Source organism: Suncus etruscus, chromosome X (assembly GCF_024139225.1).
Source record: "Suncus etruscus isolate mSunEtr1 chromosome X, mSunEtr1.pri.cur, whole genome shotgun sequence".
Lineage (NCBI taxonomy): Eukaryota > Metazoa > Chordata > Mammalia > Eulipotyphla > Soricidae > Suncus > Suncus etruscus.
In genome coordinates, this window is record NC_064868.1 from 109,452,996 (window position 1) to 109,472,484 (window position 19,489).

Below are 19,489 nucleotides of genomic sequence, written 5' to 3' on the forward strand. Positions count from 1 at the left end.
ACATTTTTATACTAAGAGTAAGGCATTTTTGAATTCAAACATCAAAGGCTCTATATGTATGCATCTTCTAAAGCATAATTATCTCCTCTTATGAATTAATATTCTAAGTTGATTCAATATTCCAAATTTGTAACTGTTACAAGCTAGCTTTGATCCGCCAGATCTCTTGGACTGGCTTTTGGGGTCTGGATGCATTAGAGGGCTTCTTTTGAGTTCCCTTTGAGGAGAGTGGATACACAGATGGCAAAATATTAAATAAATGAGACCATACAAATGAACTGTATGGAGACACAGGTTGTGCCAAACATGTAACAAAATTTAATCTCCATGCTAGGAGTATATAAAGGAAAAAATGACAGCCTTAGGCATGAAAGGAATTTCTATGTTGACAAAGAATGGGAGCTTAGAAAAATAAAAATATTAACAGTAGGCCTGTTAGTTATACATAATAATCTATCAGGTGGCTCAGGTGAAAGAGGTCCTGAGTCAGAAGGGAGAAATTTAGCAATCAAAAAGGAAGGGGTTTCCTGGCTGATACAATTTTGGGAGCTAAACTGGATGACAGGCTTGTGGCTAGCAGTAAAAAAGTTGGTTTTGAGTTAGCAAAGTGCCAGGTCAAAGAAATGTATATTTTGTACCTAGCTAGGAGCTTCAATGATTCAGAGCTAAGTTCCTGACTTGGCTATTAGATGTAAATAGGACTGACAGAGAGAAGAAAACTGTCTTAGTTTCATTTTTGGTATTGAGAATTATCTGGGCAAAAAAATTTGATTGAGGCCATATTTTGGCCTGTAAATATACAAGGGAGAAATTAATATTTAAGCCAAATTATATGAAGGAAATATAATGTCAGTGCCATGACATGAATTTCAGAAATATCTCTTCTGGAGTTCCTCAACTCTCCACTCAAGGCTAAAGTTTCAGCAGCAGGCCTTTTGAGGAATCCGTGGGGTTTTTTCAGTTCTCCGTGCCAGGGAAATTCAAGGGATACATCTGGCGGACACAGTATCCCTTTAATTGGAGATATAAAATTATTATTTATGGCATAGACATATAACTACATAAATAAAAATAAAAATATTTATAATTTGGGGACAGAGCGATTAAACAGAAGTAGGGTATTTGCCTTGCATATTGCCAACCTAGGGCTGACTTGGGTTTGATTTCTGGCATCCCATATAGTCCTCCCAGCATTCCAGGAATAATTTCTGAGCACAGAGCCAGGAGTAACTCCTGAGAACTGCCAGGTGTGGCCCAACCCCCCAATAAAATTAAATTTAAATATATTTATAATTAGTCCAAAGCTTCTAAAACCTCTGATGTGTTGAGTGGTGTTTTTCTTGTCTGCTATAAGAGAAGTAGAAAAAGAAAATAAAAAGCAAACAACATGAGTACAAAATGAAATTAAAATATTAGGGGAAAAACAGAAACAGATGAGTATGATCATACCAAACTATAACAATAATAATCTTACCAATTTTTCAATAAGGACTATCTTCCAGGAAGACTATTGTGTTCTAAAATGGGGGTGCCTTATTTTGCATAAAAGTCATATGCAGTTAAATAAAATTATAGAGTTTAAGATTTTCTTTTAGAATAAAAAGAGAATTATGCAATTTTAGAAGTTTGTTTCACTTTGTTTGAGACCACATCTGGCAGTGTATGAGGATTACTACTCATTCCACTGTCCTAGATAATTCTGGGCAGGATTTACAGAACCATATGTTTCCAGGGATTAAACAGGTTGCAACCAATCTGCTAACTCTCCAGCCCAAATTACATATTTTCAAAAAATAAATCCTCATAATTATTTTAATATATTTATAATCATGTCATTTACAAAAACTTGAGTGTAGTATCATTTAAAATGCTAATTCAGATGAATAATAAAGTGAATCATTTTAAGTAGTGATGATCTACATTGAAAGTACTTTTCGTTGACTTCATACATATCAAACAATGATTTAAATATAAAAATAACCTATTACATAAGTTAATATAAATGACGTCACTATTTCTACATGTCAGGGATGAAGAAAACTTCCTCAATTCTTCCTTAGAAACTTTTAGGTTAACTACTCTTAATTTTTGTATATACATGTAGAACTGAGACTTATTTTTGCAAATACCAAGAAATCATGAGGCCAATTACTTGTAGGGCCATTTGATGAAATCAGCTTGAAAAACTTAAAAAACTATATGTTTTAATATTAAATTTAAATATGTAAAATTAAGTTCAAATATAAAATATTTAAATTTAGACATTTGAATATTAAATTAAATATTAAAATTAATAGTTAATTACTATGGGATATTTTACGGACTGTTCAAATATGTCAATAGATTCAGATATAAATATTTGGCTCTCTTCAGAGACTAAAATTTAATGACACAAAATTGCTATGAGAGTACACTTGTACCAAAATAATTTTGAGCTTCCAATTTAATCTGAATGATCTCAATTCTGATACTCTAAGAGTGCTACTTTCATGAATATTTATATATTTAGATGTTTGTTTAGAGGCCATGTGTGCTAGCATAGTTTCCTATTTTCTTATCAATTCTATTTGAACTAGATAATATGATTATATAAGATTTTTTTTCTTTTTTTTAATTTTTTTTATTTAAACAAATTTATTACATACATGATTGTGTTTGGGTTTCAGTCATGTAAAGAACACCATCCATCACCAGTGCAACATTCCCATCACCAATGTCCAAAATCTCCCTCCTCCTCACCCGACCCCCGCCTGTACTCTAGACAGGCTTTCTATTTCCCTCGTACATTCTCATTATTAGGATAGTTCGAAACTTAGTTATTTCTCTAACTAAACTCATCCCTGTTTGTGGTGAGCTTCATGAAGTGAGCTGTAAGTTCTAGCTTTTTTCTCTTTTGTGTCTGAAAGTTATTATTGCAAGAATGTCTTTCATTTTTTTCTTTCATTTTTTCTTACAACCCATAGATGAGTGAGACCATTCTGCGTCTTTCTCTCTCTCTCTCTCTGACTTATTTTACTCAGCATCATAGATTCCATGTACATCCATGTATAGGAAAATATATAAGACTTTTCTAAACAATGTAAACTCCTAATTTTGGACCAAATCCATCAAGATCTTCCAAATATCAACGTATAAAAGAAAATTTCCAATTTCCAAATCGAGTAAAACTTTTGTGGAACTTTGGGGCATGTTTTGGGGGCATTGGAATCAAATCAGGACAATCTGCCAGACAAGTGTCCAATCAGCTGTACTATTACTCTGATGCCCACCCTTTTTAAGATTTTGGGGCCACACATGGCTGTGCTCAGGGATTACTCCTGGATCTGGATTTAGGAATCACTTCTCGCTGGCATTGCTCAGAAGAGCATATGTAGTGCCATGACATATGCCAGGATGACTATTTGGAAAATTATAACATTACCTCCTCTGCACTGATTCCTCATCTTAATTTTGAAACTACTTCAAACTTAATCAGGAATTTAGCAAAATAATAACATAAATTCACAGTCATGACCAACACAAAGGGAAAGAGGAGGGGCACCCGCTACATGTTTTCTAGACCCTTTAGAAAACATGGAGTTGTTCTTTTGGCCACATACATGCAGATTTATAAGAAAGGTGATATTGTAGACATAAAGGGAATGGGCACTGCTCATAAAGGAATACCCCACAAATGTTACCATGGAAAAACTGGAAGGGTCTACAATGTTACCCAGCATGCTGTTGGCATCGTGGTAAATAACCAAGTCAAAGGCAAGATTCTTGCCAAGAGAATTAATGTTTGGAGGCCGGCGAGGTGGCGCTAGAGGTAAGGTGTTTGCCTTGCAAGCGCTAGCCAAGGAAGAACCGCAGTTCCATTCCCCGGCGTCCCATATGGTCCCTCCAAGCCAGGGGCAATTTCTGAGCACTTAGCCAGTAGTAACCCCTGAGCATCAAACGGGTGTGGCCCAAAAAAAAGAGAATTAATGTTCGTATTGAGCATATTAAGCACTCTAAAGGTCGAGACAGCTTCCTGAAGCAGGTGAAGGAAAATGATCAGAGAAAGAAAGAAGCCAAAGAGAAAGGAACTTGGGTTCAGTTGAAGCGCCAGCCTGTTCCACCCAGAGAAGCACATTTTGTGAGATCAATGGAAAGGAGCCTGAGCTGCTGGAACCCATTCCTTATGAATTCATGGCATGAGAGGCATTTTTTTAAAATAAAAAATCTCTGAACTATAAAAAAAAAGAAATTTAAATGTTATAAGACTTATTTTTACCATATATCTGATTTTTATACTATATTTTTACCTTATATCTGAATATGTTGGGATTTAGTCATATTTTTATAATTACTATATTTAAGTGCCATGGTATTTAAGCACAGAATGTTGCACTGGTGAAGGAGGGTGTTCTGTTTATGACTTATAATCATACTTGTAATCATGGTGCTTAATTAAAATGTTTATGATTTAAACAATATACACCACCCTTTACCAGTGTACATTTTCCTTCACAAATGTACCCAATTCTCCCCACCCCGAACCTACCTGCCTCTAAACAGACACTGCATCTCTGTCTATTCTTTCTTTTTTCCCTTTTTGACACTGTGGTTTGCACTATTTTTAATAAAGGGATTCCACGTATATCCCTTTATCCTCTTTCAGCACCACATTTTTTTAAAAAAATCATTGGTTTCAACCATAATTTTTTAGCGGACCTCTTTCCACCCTAACTGCAATCCCAGCTCTTTGGTCGCAAGCTTCCTATCATGGATTGGTCCTCCTGGCTCTTGCTTCTATTGTCCTTGGTTATTACCATATTATATTTTACTATTATATATCCCACAAATAGGTGAGTTTATTCTATGTCTATTCCTATGTCTCTGACTCATTTCATTCAGTCGACATTCCCCTCAGCAGTGAATGAGAGTTCCTTTCTCTCTACATCCACACCAGCACTGATTGTTCTTGTTCTGTTGTATGTGCTACTTTCCATGATATGAGATGATATCACATTGTTTTCAGTCACATCTTGCTGATGATTTGTTTTATGTAGAGCTTTTATTCATGTGCTTTTTGATCATCTGTATTTGCTCTTTGAGGAAATGTCTGTTCATATGGAGTCAGATTTTTTTCTTGCTAATATATATCAGTGACTAGTATATCTTATGAGTATTGGATGAATAGATTTTGCATATTTTAGATAGTGTCTGTATCCTACTCACCATTTTCTTTGAAATTCAGAAGCGTCTCAGTTTAATATAGTCCCATTTATTTATCTTTGTTTCCACTTATTTAACAGTGGTCTTTAATCTTTAAAGATGCCTTTAGCTTCAATGTCATGAAGTTTTCTTTTTTTCTTTTTTTTTTTGTTTTTGTTTTTTTGGGCCACACCCAGCGTTGCTCAGGGGTTACTCCTGGCTGTCTTCTTAGAAATAGCTCCTGGCAGGCACGGGGGACCATATGGGACACTGGGATTCGAACCAACCACCTTTGGTCCTGGATTGGCTGCTTGCAAGGCAAACACCGCTGTGCTATCTCTCCGGGCCCGTCATGAATTTTTCTTCCTATGTTTTCCTCTACACACTGTACAGTTTTAGGCTTGATATGGATTTGCTCTTGTGTACGGTGTTAAATACAGGTCTGAATTCAATTTTTTGCATGGAGTTGACCAGTTTTCCAAACACCATTGAAGAGGCTTTTCTTTTTCCAGTTTATATTTCCTGTCCCTCTATCAATTATTAATTGATCATATACCTGCTGGTTAGTCTCAGAATATTATTTTCTATTCCTTTGATCTGATTGTATATATTTATTTCAATAATAAGCTGTCTTAGTGACTACTGCTTTATAGTAAAGCTTAAAGTTTGGGAAAGTGATGCCACCATCTTCTTTTTCTCAGGGATTGCTTTGGCGATTTTTGTGTGTTTATCATTTCAAATGGATTTCAAGGATGTTTGATTCCCTTATTTAAAATTGTTATGGATATGCTTATAGTGATTAAATCATATGTTTTTTTGTTTTTTTTTTTTTTAAATTTGGGCCACACCCGTTTGATTCTCAGGGGTTACTCCTGGCTATGCGCTCAGAAATTGCTCCTGGCTTGGGCGGACCATATGGAACGCCAAGGGATCGAACCGCAGCCCGTCCTATGCTAGTGCTTATAAGGCAGACACCTTACCTCTAGCGCCACCTCTTTGGCCCTGATTAAATCATATCTGTAACATAGTTTTTGAATAATTGCCATTTTAGTGACATTGACTTCCCGATCCATGAGGAAGGAATATGTCTCCAATTCCTTGTGTCCTCTTTTTTTTTCTTAAAGTAGTTTTAGAGTAGTTTTCTTGTAGTTTAGTTGACTCTTAGATACGTGAAATTCTGAAGCACACTATCAAATGGGATTGCTTATTCAATGTCTCTTTTTATTTCTTCATTATTTGAAAAATGTTATTGTGTGTACTAAATTTCAGCATGACATTTTCCTATACAAATCTATTGTTTCTAGAAGATTTTTGCTATAGCCTTTGAATTTTATAAATATAGTTTCATGGCATCTCCAAACAGTGAGAGTTTGAATCTGCCATTCTTTCTTTCCTACCGGAGTGCACATGACATCTTTATTTTTTAATTGCTATGACAAGTATTTCGAGCACTATATTCAATAGGAATAGATAGAGGGAGCAACCATCTCTGTTCCAGATCTTAGAGTAACATCTTTTAGTTTTTCTCTATTGAGTTTAATTTTTACAATACGTTTGTAGAAAACTGCCTTGACAAAATTGAGAAAGTTTCTTGAGTCCACATCAGTTTGAAAGTTTTTATCATGAATGGGTTCTGGAACTTGTTAGATGCTTACTTCACATCTATTGCTATGATCATGTGATTTTTGTTTTTTTCTCTTGTTGATATGGTGTATTATATTAATGTATTTGCATATATTAAACATTCTTTTATCTATTGGATACTTCTTCTTTTAAATACTTCATTTTTGTTTTTTGGACCACACTGGGCAGCGCTCAGGGGTTAATTCTAGTTCTTCACTCATAAATCGCTCCTGGCAGGCTTGGGAAACAATATGGGATACTGGGTCAGTCCCAGGTTGGCTGCATGCAAGGCAAATAACTTACTGCTGTGCTATCACTCTGGCCCCCTGTGGAATGATTCTTAATTGTTAATGGTGTATGGCCTTCTTGATGAGCTGTTGGGTTCTATTTTCTAGTATTTGGCTGAGGATTATTGCATTTTTATTCATCAGGAATATGTGACTGTATTATTTTGTGTTTCTGTTTCTTCAATTTTCTGTAAAAGACTAAATAGGATTGCCAGTAGTCATCTTCAAAGCTCTGAAAGAATTCACTAGGGAATCTGTCTGGGCTTGGACTTTTGTATTTGTATTTTATTACCATCTCAATTTCTTCTTTAGTGATAGGTCTGTTCAGATATTGCAGATCACCTTGGTTCAACATTGGGAAGTTATTGAAGTTCATGAATTTATCCATTTCTTTCAGTTTCTTATTGCTTTTTGGTATATACCCAATATTTATGTAATTATTTATCTAATATTTAAGTAGTCTTTGATTACCCTCAGAATTTCTGAAGTGTTCGTGGTTACCTCCCCTTTTTATTTCTAACTTAGTTTATTAAGTTCTCTCTCTTTTGTGAGTCTTGCTAATGCTGTATCAATCATGGTTATTTATTCCAAAACCAAACTATTGCTCTCATTGATCTTTTGGATTGTTTTGAGGGTTTTATTTATTTATGCTCTGTTTTATTATTCCTTCCTTTCCCTATTGTTGGTTCACTTTTTGTCATTTTTTATTTTTAAGCTGTACCATTAAGTTATTTATATAGGCTCTTCTATCCTGATGAGTACTTTCAAAGCTATAAAGTTTTTTAATAATACTTTTGCTATGATCCACAAACTCTGATACTTTTTTATTATTTGTTTCCAGGTATCTTTAGATTCTTCTTTGATTTTGTCTCTATCCCCACTGTTTGTTCTGTAGTGAGCTCTTTCTGTAATTCTGTTCTAATTTTAGTTCAGCTTGTTCTGAGAAGATAGTTGATTCAATTTCTACTTTATCGATTATATGGAGGTAAAGTTTATGATCCAGCATGTGGTCTATCTTGAGAATATCCCATGTGCATTGGAGAAGAATGTGTATCAGCTTTCTGGGATGTGACATAGCAGTGTTGAAGTCTCCAACTACTATTGTATTGCTTTGTATGTCTTGTAGTTAACAAAACCTTGGATTCAGTTTTCTGACCCAATTTACCACTGTCTCTCTTAATTGTTGTTTTCAGTCTATTGATATGGTGATTATCATCATAGGATATCTCTCTCTCTCTCTCTCTCTCTCTCTCTCTCTATATATATATATATATATATATATATATATATATATGTTTGTGTGTGTGTGTGTACATCTTCCTTCAAACCTGAATGAAAGTCTAGCTGAGTGAAGTATTCTTAGTAAATAATTTCTTTCATATATTTTACTATATACCACCACTTCTTTTGGGCCTGGAGGCTTGCTTGAGATAAATCTGCTGTAAGTAGTTAGCTTCCTTGTATGTAATTTCCTTTTTTCTTTTACTTTTTGGGCCACACTCAGTGATGCTCGGGGGTTACTCCTGGCTATGCACTCAGAAATCTTCCTGGCTTGGGGGAAACTATGGTATGCCAGGGGATCAAACTGTGGTCTTAGCATGTGAAAGGCAAATGCCCTACCACTTGCATCACCACACCAGCTCCTATAATTTCCATTTTTGATCTTGTTGATTTTACTATTCAATCTGTCTATGTTTTTCTTTTATCTTTTTTTCTTTTTTTACCAATTTGCTTTCGGTGCTTTTATTTTGATCTCTTTTACTGGTACTCTTTGGGCATTCAGAATATGAATGCAAGACTTCTTCAGCTCTATGAATTTCTCAGTGATAATGTCTTGCTTCTTCACAGGGTTTTTCTTTCTATCCCTGTAAGAACCCAAAGATCTGTTTACTTATTTTGAGGAAATTTACCTTTTCTATTAGGTTAAGAGTATTTGCCAATTTCGTCTGCTGAGTGGAGACGTTATGTAGCCTATCTTCCAGCTCACTGATTCTATCTTCAGCAGCTATTAAACTGCTGGTGAGGCTTTCTAGTAAGGCTTACACTTCACTTATCACTTGTTCAGTCCTGATATTTTATTTGAAGTTTTCTCATTCCTATTCTCATATCCTCAAGTCTTATGGACTCTCTGTTCCATAGTTTGAGTTTGTGAAAAGCCTTAACATTTTCTCTTTAAAGTCCTGATCAGTTGCATCTTCAGAAATAGCATCTTCAGTCACAAAGGGTGGTCAGAATTTGTTGTTTTCCTATTGAGGCATCTGTACTGTGGTGTTATTTTTATATGTTGTGGTCAAGCTTCTTAACTAGAAGAAATACTAAGTGGGGCAGGAACTAAGTAGAGAAGCAGCACTCTTGTCAAACCTTAAATACTTTATTTAAGTTCAAAATGGCACTTTATTTAGTCCAAACATGCCTAATAACCTATAGCCTCTCCTACCACAGATGGTCAATGTTCTTTTTGTCTCCAAGCCATGATTTCGCCTGGGCTCACTCGCTTTATTTAAATTGAATGAGGCTGATTATGCTCTAATTACTTGTAAGATTAGTTGATCATTCTAGTAAATATTTAGTTTTAAAGAATTACATATTGTTCAGCCCACTAGACAAAAGTTGTTTGTGATAGTAAAAAAAACAACAACCAGTAACTATAAAAACAGGGAATGTGGTTAAAGGGTTAGGACACATGATGTACATGCCTGAGAACCTTATTTTGATCTCTGGTACTGCATTATGTCTGTGAATAATCAGAAATGGCCCATTAATAATAAAATAATAATGTATAAATAAGATTTTGGAGACATAGAGACTTTTATAGACTTGTTCATAGTTGCATGAACAATGATTTATGAATTTGAATACTGTGATAGTATGACATATATTATATATGATATAACATAAAAAGTAATTTATTCTCAAGGGACAATAATCGATGCTAGTTTTCTAACCAATCTGTATGTTTACAACAATCAAAACAGATTCATAAATATAGATGCATAGTTTATTGAATATTCTCATAAAATTGCAAATGGAAAATATACAAGCCTAAGACATCCATTCTAAAATGATATAGTTAATAGTATAATAAAATGATTGAAATAAATATAAGTAGCTTCAAATAGACAATAACAAAATATTTTGTAATATACTTATATAATCTAGGTTTATTCAAAGAAAATAAAATGAGGGGGACGGAGCAGTGGCACAAGTGGTAAGGTTTCTGCCTTGCACAAGCTATCCTAGAATGGACTGCGGTTCAATCCCTTGGCATCCCATATGATCATCTATGCAAGGAGCAATTTCTGAGCACATAGCCAGGAGTTACCCCTGAGCATCACTGTGTGTGGCCGAAAAACAAAAAATAAAACAAAAAAATAAAATGAGGATCTTAGACAACTATTTGTGAATGTATTTTTTTTTGTTTTGTCTTTGGGTCACACCTGGCAGCATTCAGGGGTTACTCCTGGCTCTATGTTCAGAAATCCCCCCTGGTAGGCACAGGGGACATATGGGAGGCGGGGATTCGAACCACCGTCCTTCTGCATGCAAGGCAAACACCTTACCTCCATGCTATCTCTCTGGCCCCTTGTGAATGTATTTTAGCATGATATATGATGATAGGATCATAATTTTAAATGTATGAAAGATCAGTGGCATAATTTATTTAAAATGCATATAACTGAAGAGTTACACTCATATAGCCTAGTAAAATCAAAACAAAAATGGAAAAGCATTTTAAATACAATTAATTGGGTATAAAATTTTCCCAAGTTTAAGTGTGAATAAGTACTGTTTCCTGTCATTTCATATTTTTCTTCTTTTAAACAGCACTTACAGAGTGGTTTAATCACAATTATTTTGACTAATCATGTTGCAATTATGTTTGCGATATTGATAAATTATGCTATTTTGTCATAAGTACTTTAATTACAGTACTTGTCATATATTTTGAAATAGGATTATTTCTTGCAAAAGAAAGCTTGGTGTATCCATAGTCAAATCATATTATATTCTGTCCTTGATGTGACATCATATCACTTCGGTTGACAGATGATAACATTACAGATAAAGAAGCCTATTTTATCAAAGTATTATGCCTGTCAAAGTTTAGGAGATTTAGTGTCACTCACTAGCAGTTACTACCAAACTTTTTGCAGGTTTATGAAGCTGGGATAAGGGTAGATGACAGAATATCACAAGCAGTTTGCATCCATCAGTACTTTAACACAAATGGGCACAAGAATTTTTCATTTAAAATTTTTAAATTTGAGTTTTTTGAGTTATTTTTTCTTGAAGGATAAGATTCATGCCCATAATAGAAATGTTTTCACTTACTGCTGTTTTGATTTTTAAACTACATATAGGTTGGAGAAAACATTCAATTCTTGCCAATGTCATTATAGCAAATAGATATGTCTTCTCAAACACTATACTCATTCAGAATAAAAGAATAAATATAACATTAGTATTTATGATAATTAACCCAACTGTTACTATTTATAATACTATAAGTTATTGTTTTTAAAAGTAGAAGACATGGATATTACAGATGTCAACAGGTTTCCAAATAGGTTTTTCTGATATGTAAATAAAGCACAGCTAAATTTAATAAATTCAAAATCTAATTTATTATATTTTCCTTGTTAAAAAAACTACACATTGCATTTTCCCACTGGTTAATTCCATGACCTTTTGACTTTCCACTTCCACAAATTCTTTTGATTTTCTGTAGATTTATTGTACAGTAACTTTGTACAGCTTACATCACTATCTTGATTGTTGCATATAAGCCCTTTGGATGGGCTTGGATGGTAGTGGATGGTGATGGAGGGATGAGAGATTACAAAAGTTTACTAACCTTCATTAATATTCAAGGAGGGGGAGATAGTTGCCCAACCCCCATTCTTCCTGTAATCTTACCTGCAAGAAAGACCTGCCCATTTCTGATTGGGGTCTTTGAGGGGTTACAAAAGGTTTGGCCGGAAGGCCGGGTGGGGGGATAGATTAGAGGATTTGAAGAGGAGATTTGGAGGAGGAGTTTGGGGGAGAGATTGAGCAAGGAAGATGAATGGAGAGGAGATGGCTGAGGAACCAGTTACAATGCAGGGCTGAATAGGGATCCAGTGTAAATATTTATGACAGGTCACACATGTGGTGGCTAGGGCATGAATAAAGCTGATATCTTCTGAAAGCTGCTGACCCACTGGCTGGAGAGGGAGTTGCATACACATGGCCCGAGCTGGAGGAGAAAGGCCTCTCATCCCTCCATCACCATCCACCACCATCCAAGCCCATCCAAAGGGCTTATATGCAACATTGATGATTCATGAAAAGCTTGGTTACTGAAGCAGTACAAAATCACTGTTTCAGATAATTAACCAGATATACATGTTTTATAGTTTGGGCTTGTGTTCAGAGATAGCAGAGAAACATTCGTTATTGACTTAGTGTCAATATATCTTCTTCCAACCTTGCCTGCTTCCCACTCTGTGTTTCCAAATAATGCATTTGTATAGAAAAACGTATATAATTAGATACATATTAGATATTTGAATAAGAAATAATTTATGCAAGTATTAATATCATACATTACACAAATAAGTATCCTTACAATGATTATTATATTACACACTGAATAATATTCCACTTCACCTTAATTTAATCCAATTTCTAATTACTTGTAATTATATATTTCCTCTGGTAGTAGTCTATATTATTCAATGACAGTCTCCTTACCATGACATTGTATGTTCTACATTAATATAGTCTATAATTTCTATAAGAAACAATTGAAAATGTCTCTTTACATCATGCACAATAAAGCAATATGTTCATCAAGTAAATTGATTTTTTAAAGATGGGGTTATGAAGTTACCAATATTATGTTAAAGAAATAAAAATAGAACCTAGGGACAGAGAGATAGCATGGTGGTAGGGCATTTGCCTTGCATGCAGAAAGACTGTGGTTCAAATCCCAGCATCCTATATGGTCCCCCAAGCCTGCCGGGAACGATTTCTGAGCATAAAGCCAGGAGTAACCCCTGAGAGCTGCTGGGTGTGACCCAAAAATCAAAAAAGAAAAAAAATAGTACCTATAGATTATCAGAAAACATTTTCACATTGGTTACATGTGGTCCTATTTATTTATAGCTTATGAAAAGCATACCAATGCTATACACTATAATTTACATAATAGAGCATTATATTATTTGCAGAGAAGAGAGTGTATAATGGAGATAGTTACCTTACTTTGGTTTGATGACATTTACATAATCATTAGATAAATGAAACATTCTATAGACAGACATTAAAAGGCTTTATCCTTTTACGCTCCTAAATATTCAAAATATCAATATGAATTTAGATAGCCCTAGTTCTTTGATAAAAGAATAAGCATGATTTAAGTAGTTAGAATTTCCCAGTATTACTTAGAATCTATGATATGATATAGGAGCACAATGATGTAACACGATGCATATTAATATTTTGAGGTTTTATTTTTATTATTCATGAAATATAATTCAAATAAAATCAAGTGTAAGATAATCAAGAACATATATTCTTTAAAAATTTACAAAACAATTAATTCCAGAGGATGCTTGCATGAGAGAACATAATTCATTTATATGAAGATAGGTAATATTTCTCAAATGTAGAATAATTACTTTTAATTAAGAAGTAAGTTTACAAAGGAAAATGGTATTTTAAATATTCTTTTGTTATGAAATTTTTCTTATAAGACATTATAAAATATTTAAACCTAAAAAAATTAACTAGGTAAGGAGCTCAGTAATTGGACTCGGTAAAGTAATATTTGTGTTTTTAAAGAAGTTTCTGCCTTGCCAGTGCTTGTTAATAAAAAGCAAACAAACAAAACAAAAAAATTCCTAGTAAAAATATAAGCTAGTATTTATTCCATGCTCTTTTCAAAAGTTTTGTACAATAATTTTGAAGTTCGTTATCATAATAACTTCCATTGTATGGTACATAGTCTCCTACTGAATGAGACAAATGATGATAATGGTAATCATTATAACTCTATAACTCTAATATTTCAAGTATTACTAAAGTTAATGCTGGGAAAAATACTATGTACTACTTGTCAGCATATTATTATACTTTTGTCTACTGTACTTTCCCTCTTAATTTTATAAGATTGATTTTATGCTAATTCAGTCTTCTTTAATGAGAATGAAACTCTTTTATTTAGGTCATTGTACATTAAATAAAATAAAAGTATAAACTTCTTAAAAGTACAGAGAATAAATTCATCCAAATTAGAAAATTTATAAAATCTCAACTCTAACACTAATAAAACATTTGAACTAAATTTTATATTTGCAAAATATTTGGTAGTTGAATATTGATTAATTTTAAAACATCTAAAATTAACATATCCACCAAAGTATTCATCTTTTACCAAAATATCGATTCTTTTTATTTTTACTGTGACCAAAGGGCATTACGAATTTTTCTCTGCATCATTTATGGTACATAGTGACAATGAATGAGGGCCATTCATCACCAGTGCTGTCCTTCCTACACCCCTGTTTCCGGTATGCATGCCATATCTCCCTCCTTTACCCCCCAGAATGTTAGTGCAACTGGTCTCCACTTTACAGCTTGTTGTAGATTGAGTATCCATTCCACCGTCATTGGAGATTAAAAGGATAAGGAAAAAGGGAGAAAAATTTGGTGACAACTACCAAAAAAAGAAAGAAGAGAGAGAAAAAAAGAAAAATGGAAGAAAAAGAAAAAAATGGACCTGGCAAATAAAAATAAATCTCTAAATAATAACCACAAGAGTGAAAAAGAAAGAGAAAAGTGGAAGAAAAAAGAGAAGGAAAATAAAGTAAAAAACTAGAAAATCAAAACAAATCAAGAAAAAGTATGGGTGCTGGAGTGGCAGGGTTTGGCGTTGCCCCCACTTATTTTTTTCCATAGGAGCAGTAAGCATTGGGGAAGAAAGGGAATTCCCGTGGCCTAAGAGATTCAGGGTTTCTCCATCCTTGAAGCATACCATCATGGGATCAACCCCTGGCTCCATATATACTCATTACCCCATCTCAAAGGCTTTTTTTGTGATGCCAGGAAAGTTTCCTCTCGGTTGTGTGGTGAGAAAATCAACTCACTGTAGCTAGCGATCTTGGTATTTGTGAGGGTTATAGGTCAGGGTCTAGGATAGAGTCTCTAGGTTCTAGAGGTTCCTATCCATCGTTGTTGTTGTGTTCAGTCTTCTGTAACACCTGCTCCCTGTTTTCGTTCAGTCCTTAAGCCGAAGCCTAGGATATTATGGATCCAAAGGTTCTGCTCAGTCTCTGTTGTCCAAGTTGGACCTCTGCAATAAGACATATTGTTGTTGTTGTTGTTGTTGTTGTTTTTATGTGTCCTGGGCTACAGCCTAGGTTAGGGTTTTCCTTATTAGTCCCAAGGTAGGTTCTGTTAAGTCACAGTTGTCAAAGTTAGTTTTCTGTTGTTGGTGCTCTTATTTTTCACAGTTCACAGGACGATATCTCTTCTGATTTCCATTTAGTGTTAGGTGATGTGATAGGACAGCCTGGTCTTAGGTCAAGTTTTCCTTTCTTCGTTGTCATATCAAAACTGGAACAAGTTGGTGCCAGAGCAGTGTTATAAATCTCCCAATGGAGCTTAGTTCCTGGTGGTATTGCCCTGAACTGTATCATTTCTAGTTGGGGATCTAGAGTTCGGGATTGGACTAACACTGTCCAATCTCCTGGGGACTGCGTTGTATCCACATGACACATGTTCAGGATGGGAGGCACCCTTCTATAAAAAGTGAGTTCTTATTGGCATAATGATTTGGCTTAGGCCTCAGAAGAATGAGCATCGCCCACACACACCTGAACTATGGAAACAACCACAATTGTCTTTAACATTCTCAGGATCCAAGCCTCTACCAGAGAAGACCTACCACTGCTTTGGCATTGACTTACTCCAAAGAGTACACCCAACACCCAGGCGACTCAGCAACAGTCTGCATGCACTGCAGATCGCTCTGCATTTAATGATATGCTGAAACTAGAGGATGCTCCACATCAGGTCAAGGATTTTTTTTCCATTTTCTCCATTTTCTGGACCTATGCAAACATTGGCGATTGCCACTATCACACCTTTACTATATTTTTTTACTCTTATCCTTTAAGGAAAAAAATACAACTTACTGAACTTAAAAACTACTGTAGTAGAATGTCTGTCTCGAATACAGGCAGGGGATGGGAAGGGGGAAGGGGGTAATGTTGCACTGGTGAAGGGGGGTGTTCTGGTTATGACTGTAACCCAAATATGATTATGTTACTTAAATAAAAAATATATTTTAAAAAAGTGAGTTCTTATCCCTAGAAGATAAGATCTTGTTTCTGTGTCTATGGTTTCCCCTTTTTTTACTGTGCCCATACAAAAACATATGGTGTCATACTGTGTTGCTGGTGCTATTCTGGGTAAGGATGACAGGCTGCACACACAGTCTCTGTTGTCTGGTTTTGTTCTGAGCTTTTGCTCCAGTCAAGGCTTTTTGTACCAAGCAGCACCAAAAATGATAAGGATAGAGAAAAATGTATATATTAAAATAGAACAAATAAATAAAACTGAGTGAAAAAGAAAAGGTATTCATATAAAACAAGTGGTGGAGGAGGCTACCTGTATATTTAGGAATACACATCTTAAGATGCATTGTTATACAGGTATTGAGCTTCCATATACAATATAAGACTCCCAATTAGGTCTTTTGATATATTCTTGTGGGGAGTAAAAGCCAAGGTACTTTTTGATTCACAGGCCTTGGATATTGAGTTCGATTTTTTTAAAAAAATTCAATTTAGCATCTAAGAATCATTGAATTACATTTTAATTCTTAAAAATGTTTTAGATAACTTATTTGTATTTAAATAACTGAGATACAAACATAAAATATTATCAAGTGAATTACTTTAAATAAGCATCAGTACATTCTAAGGAACTTGTCATTGTCTATAGTGCAGAGCTTTGTTTGTCCTAAATTTGGGAATCTTTGCTTTCTCTGGTTGTAAGTTTCCTTGAAGAGAAGTGTTCGGGCCAGAGCATTAATTAGCACAGCATGTAGGGCATTTGCCTTGCACACAGCTGGCCCAGACTGATCTCTTGCATCCAATCTGGTACCCTGAGCACTTCCAGGAGTATTCCTGAGCGCTGCTGGGTTACAGTCCCCATCCACCCCCCATAAAAGAGAAGTACTCTATTCCCACATGCACACTATGTTATTTAGGATGTTTTGCATATATATGGTAATGTGATCATATTTTCAAAAAGTAAAAACTATAGACAGTGATGAGATTCTATTATCATAGGGCATTAGTAAGGATCATAATTAACTTTAGAGTTTTTATAGCATCAATACAGCCTTCTGGTATTCAATCAATTTTTTTTTGGGTCACACGTGGCAGCGCTCAGGAGTTACTTCTGGATCTATGCTCAGAAATAGCTCCTGGCAGGCACGAGGGACCATATGGGACACCGGGATTCGAACCCATGACCTTCTGCATGAAAGGCAAACGCCTTACCTTCCATGCTATCTCTCCGGGCCCACAATCAATATTTTTATCCAATGTTTCATTTTTGATTAATCGCAAGAACAATGAATTGACAGTTTTTTTTCCTTTACTTGGAGTTTAACCTTGAAATAGTATGTCTTTATATTGTTCTTTAGGGGATGAAGGAATAATCTATGGGAATCATCCATTAAATTTAATATGCATGTTTCAAGTATAGCTACTATAGATCAACTCTCTGTTGGCATGTTACAGGCTAAATTAGCACATTTATTGTGTTTATATTTCCATTTATATTCCCAAATTTAATTACTCTGAAGAAGTCAATATTTAATAATAAACTATATATTCTAGCTACTTTTTTAAATTTTGGGCCACACCCAGTGACACTCAGGGGTTAGTCATTGCTCTGTACTCAGAAATTGCTCCTAGCTCGGGGGACCATATAGGACACAGGGGATCGAACCTCGGTCTATCCTGGGTCAGCAGTGTGCAAGGCAAACGCCCTACCACTGTGCCATCACTCTGGCCCCTACGCTAGCTACTCGTATCACTCTTCCAACCCTAGGCTGGACCTCCTGACCTTTGTCTCTATTGTATCTGGGTGTTACCATACTATCTTTTGTTTTTCTTATATACCACAAATGAGTGAGATTATTCTATGTCCATCTTTTTGGCTTATTTCACTCCACATAATAGTCTCCATAACCAGAGTGTCAAAAAGTAGAGAGAGAAGCAAATTGAGTGCCCTACAGCAAGTAGGAAGGTTGTGGGGGTGGGAGGAAAATGGGAGATATTGGTGACAGGAAGGGTGCACTGTTGAGAGATGGTATACATTATATGTAGTGAAACACAACAATGAACTTTATTGTAATCATGAAAGTAAACAACATAGCAAAGTAATATACTATATAGTCATTACTTCTAATACAGGACAAGCTGGCATGGGTATACTATTTGATTGTAATTAACCTGGGAGTTTCCCTTAAGGCCCTGGCTTTTCTGGACTTCAGGTACATTACAACTTTTCATATTTCTGCTAGGCTTCCTGTGTTGGAATAATACTTGCTGGTTGGTCAGGTTGTCACTTGGAGTCTCTCTGAAATTTCCTCCCAGATTCAAGTTAGTACTGCATATTGGGGCCTATAGGTGAAGGAGTTTCTCTTTTTGAATCTGCCAGCTCTCTTCCTGAATATGTGTAATGATATCAGGTAAATTTTAGTGATAAACCCAATATTTTTCCATATATTTTGCAGTGATTGAAGACAAGAGTATACACAATTTCTTCAAATGTGGTATTCTTGGATCTGTGCCTCCAAAGGAAAAATTCTTAAACTAAGATCATTTTAACCTTTCAAGTAGTATTTATAATATGATGAAGTATAAATGTTTTCATAGAAAGCCAAATATTAAAGCAAACTTTAAAGCAATTCATCGACAGAATTCTGGCCTTGCAAGAAAAAATTCTCTTGTAGACAGTAGAAAATTTTCTTTGTCGGTAAACAATATAGAACATTCTGCAACTACAATTTTGGAGGGGCACATGTGGGCCTGGTCTCTTAGGGAGGTTACTTTGTGGTTTGGGATGTTACTGACATTGCCAAATATTCTGGCAAAATCTCTTATCCAGTCTTCTCAAAGAGCAATGCTGGACTTCAAGAGGGGAAAACAACCCATAGGACATAGTAATTAGTATTAAAGAATAAATCAGCATTCTAGAGTTACTTTTATTTACTCTTCATAGAAACATGCAACATGACAATCATTTGCTACATCAGTATAGGAATAAAAAACGATTCTTGTTTAGGAGGAGACAAAATCTTGATAAAAATTGACAGTCTAATTTGGCCTTATGTATTT

General features: G+C 34.9%; 1 pseudogene; it reads left to right on the forward strand.

The window, feature by feature from the left end:
- The first annotated feature begins 3,507 nt into the window (after positions 1-3,507).
- On the forward strand, positions 3,508-4,228 carry LOC125999102 (60S ribosomal protein L21-like; annotated as a pseudogene).
- Positions 4,229-19,489: the final 15,261 nt, after the last annotated feature.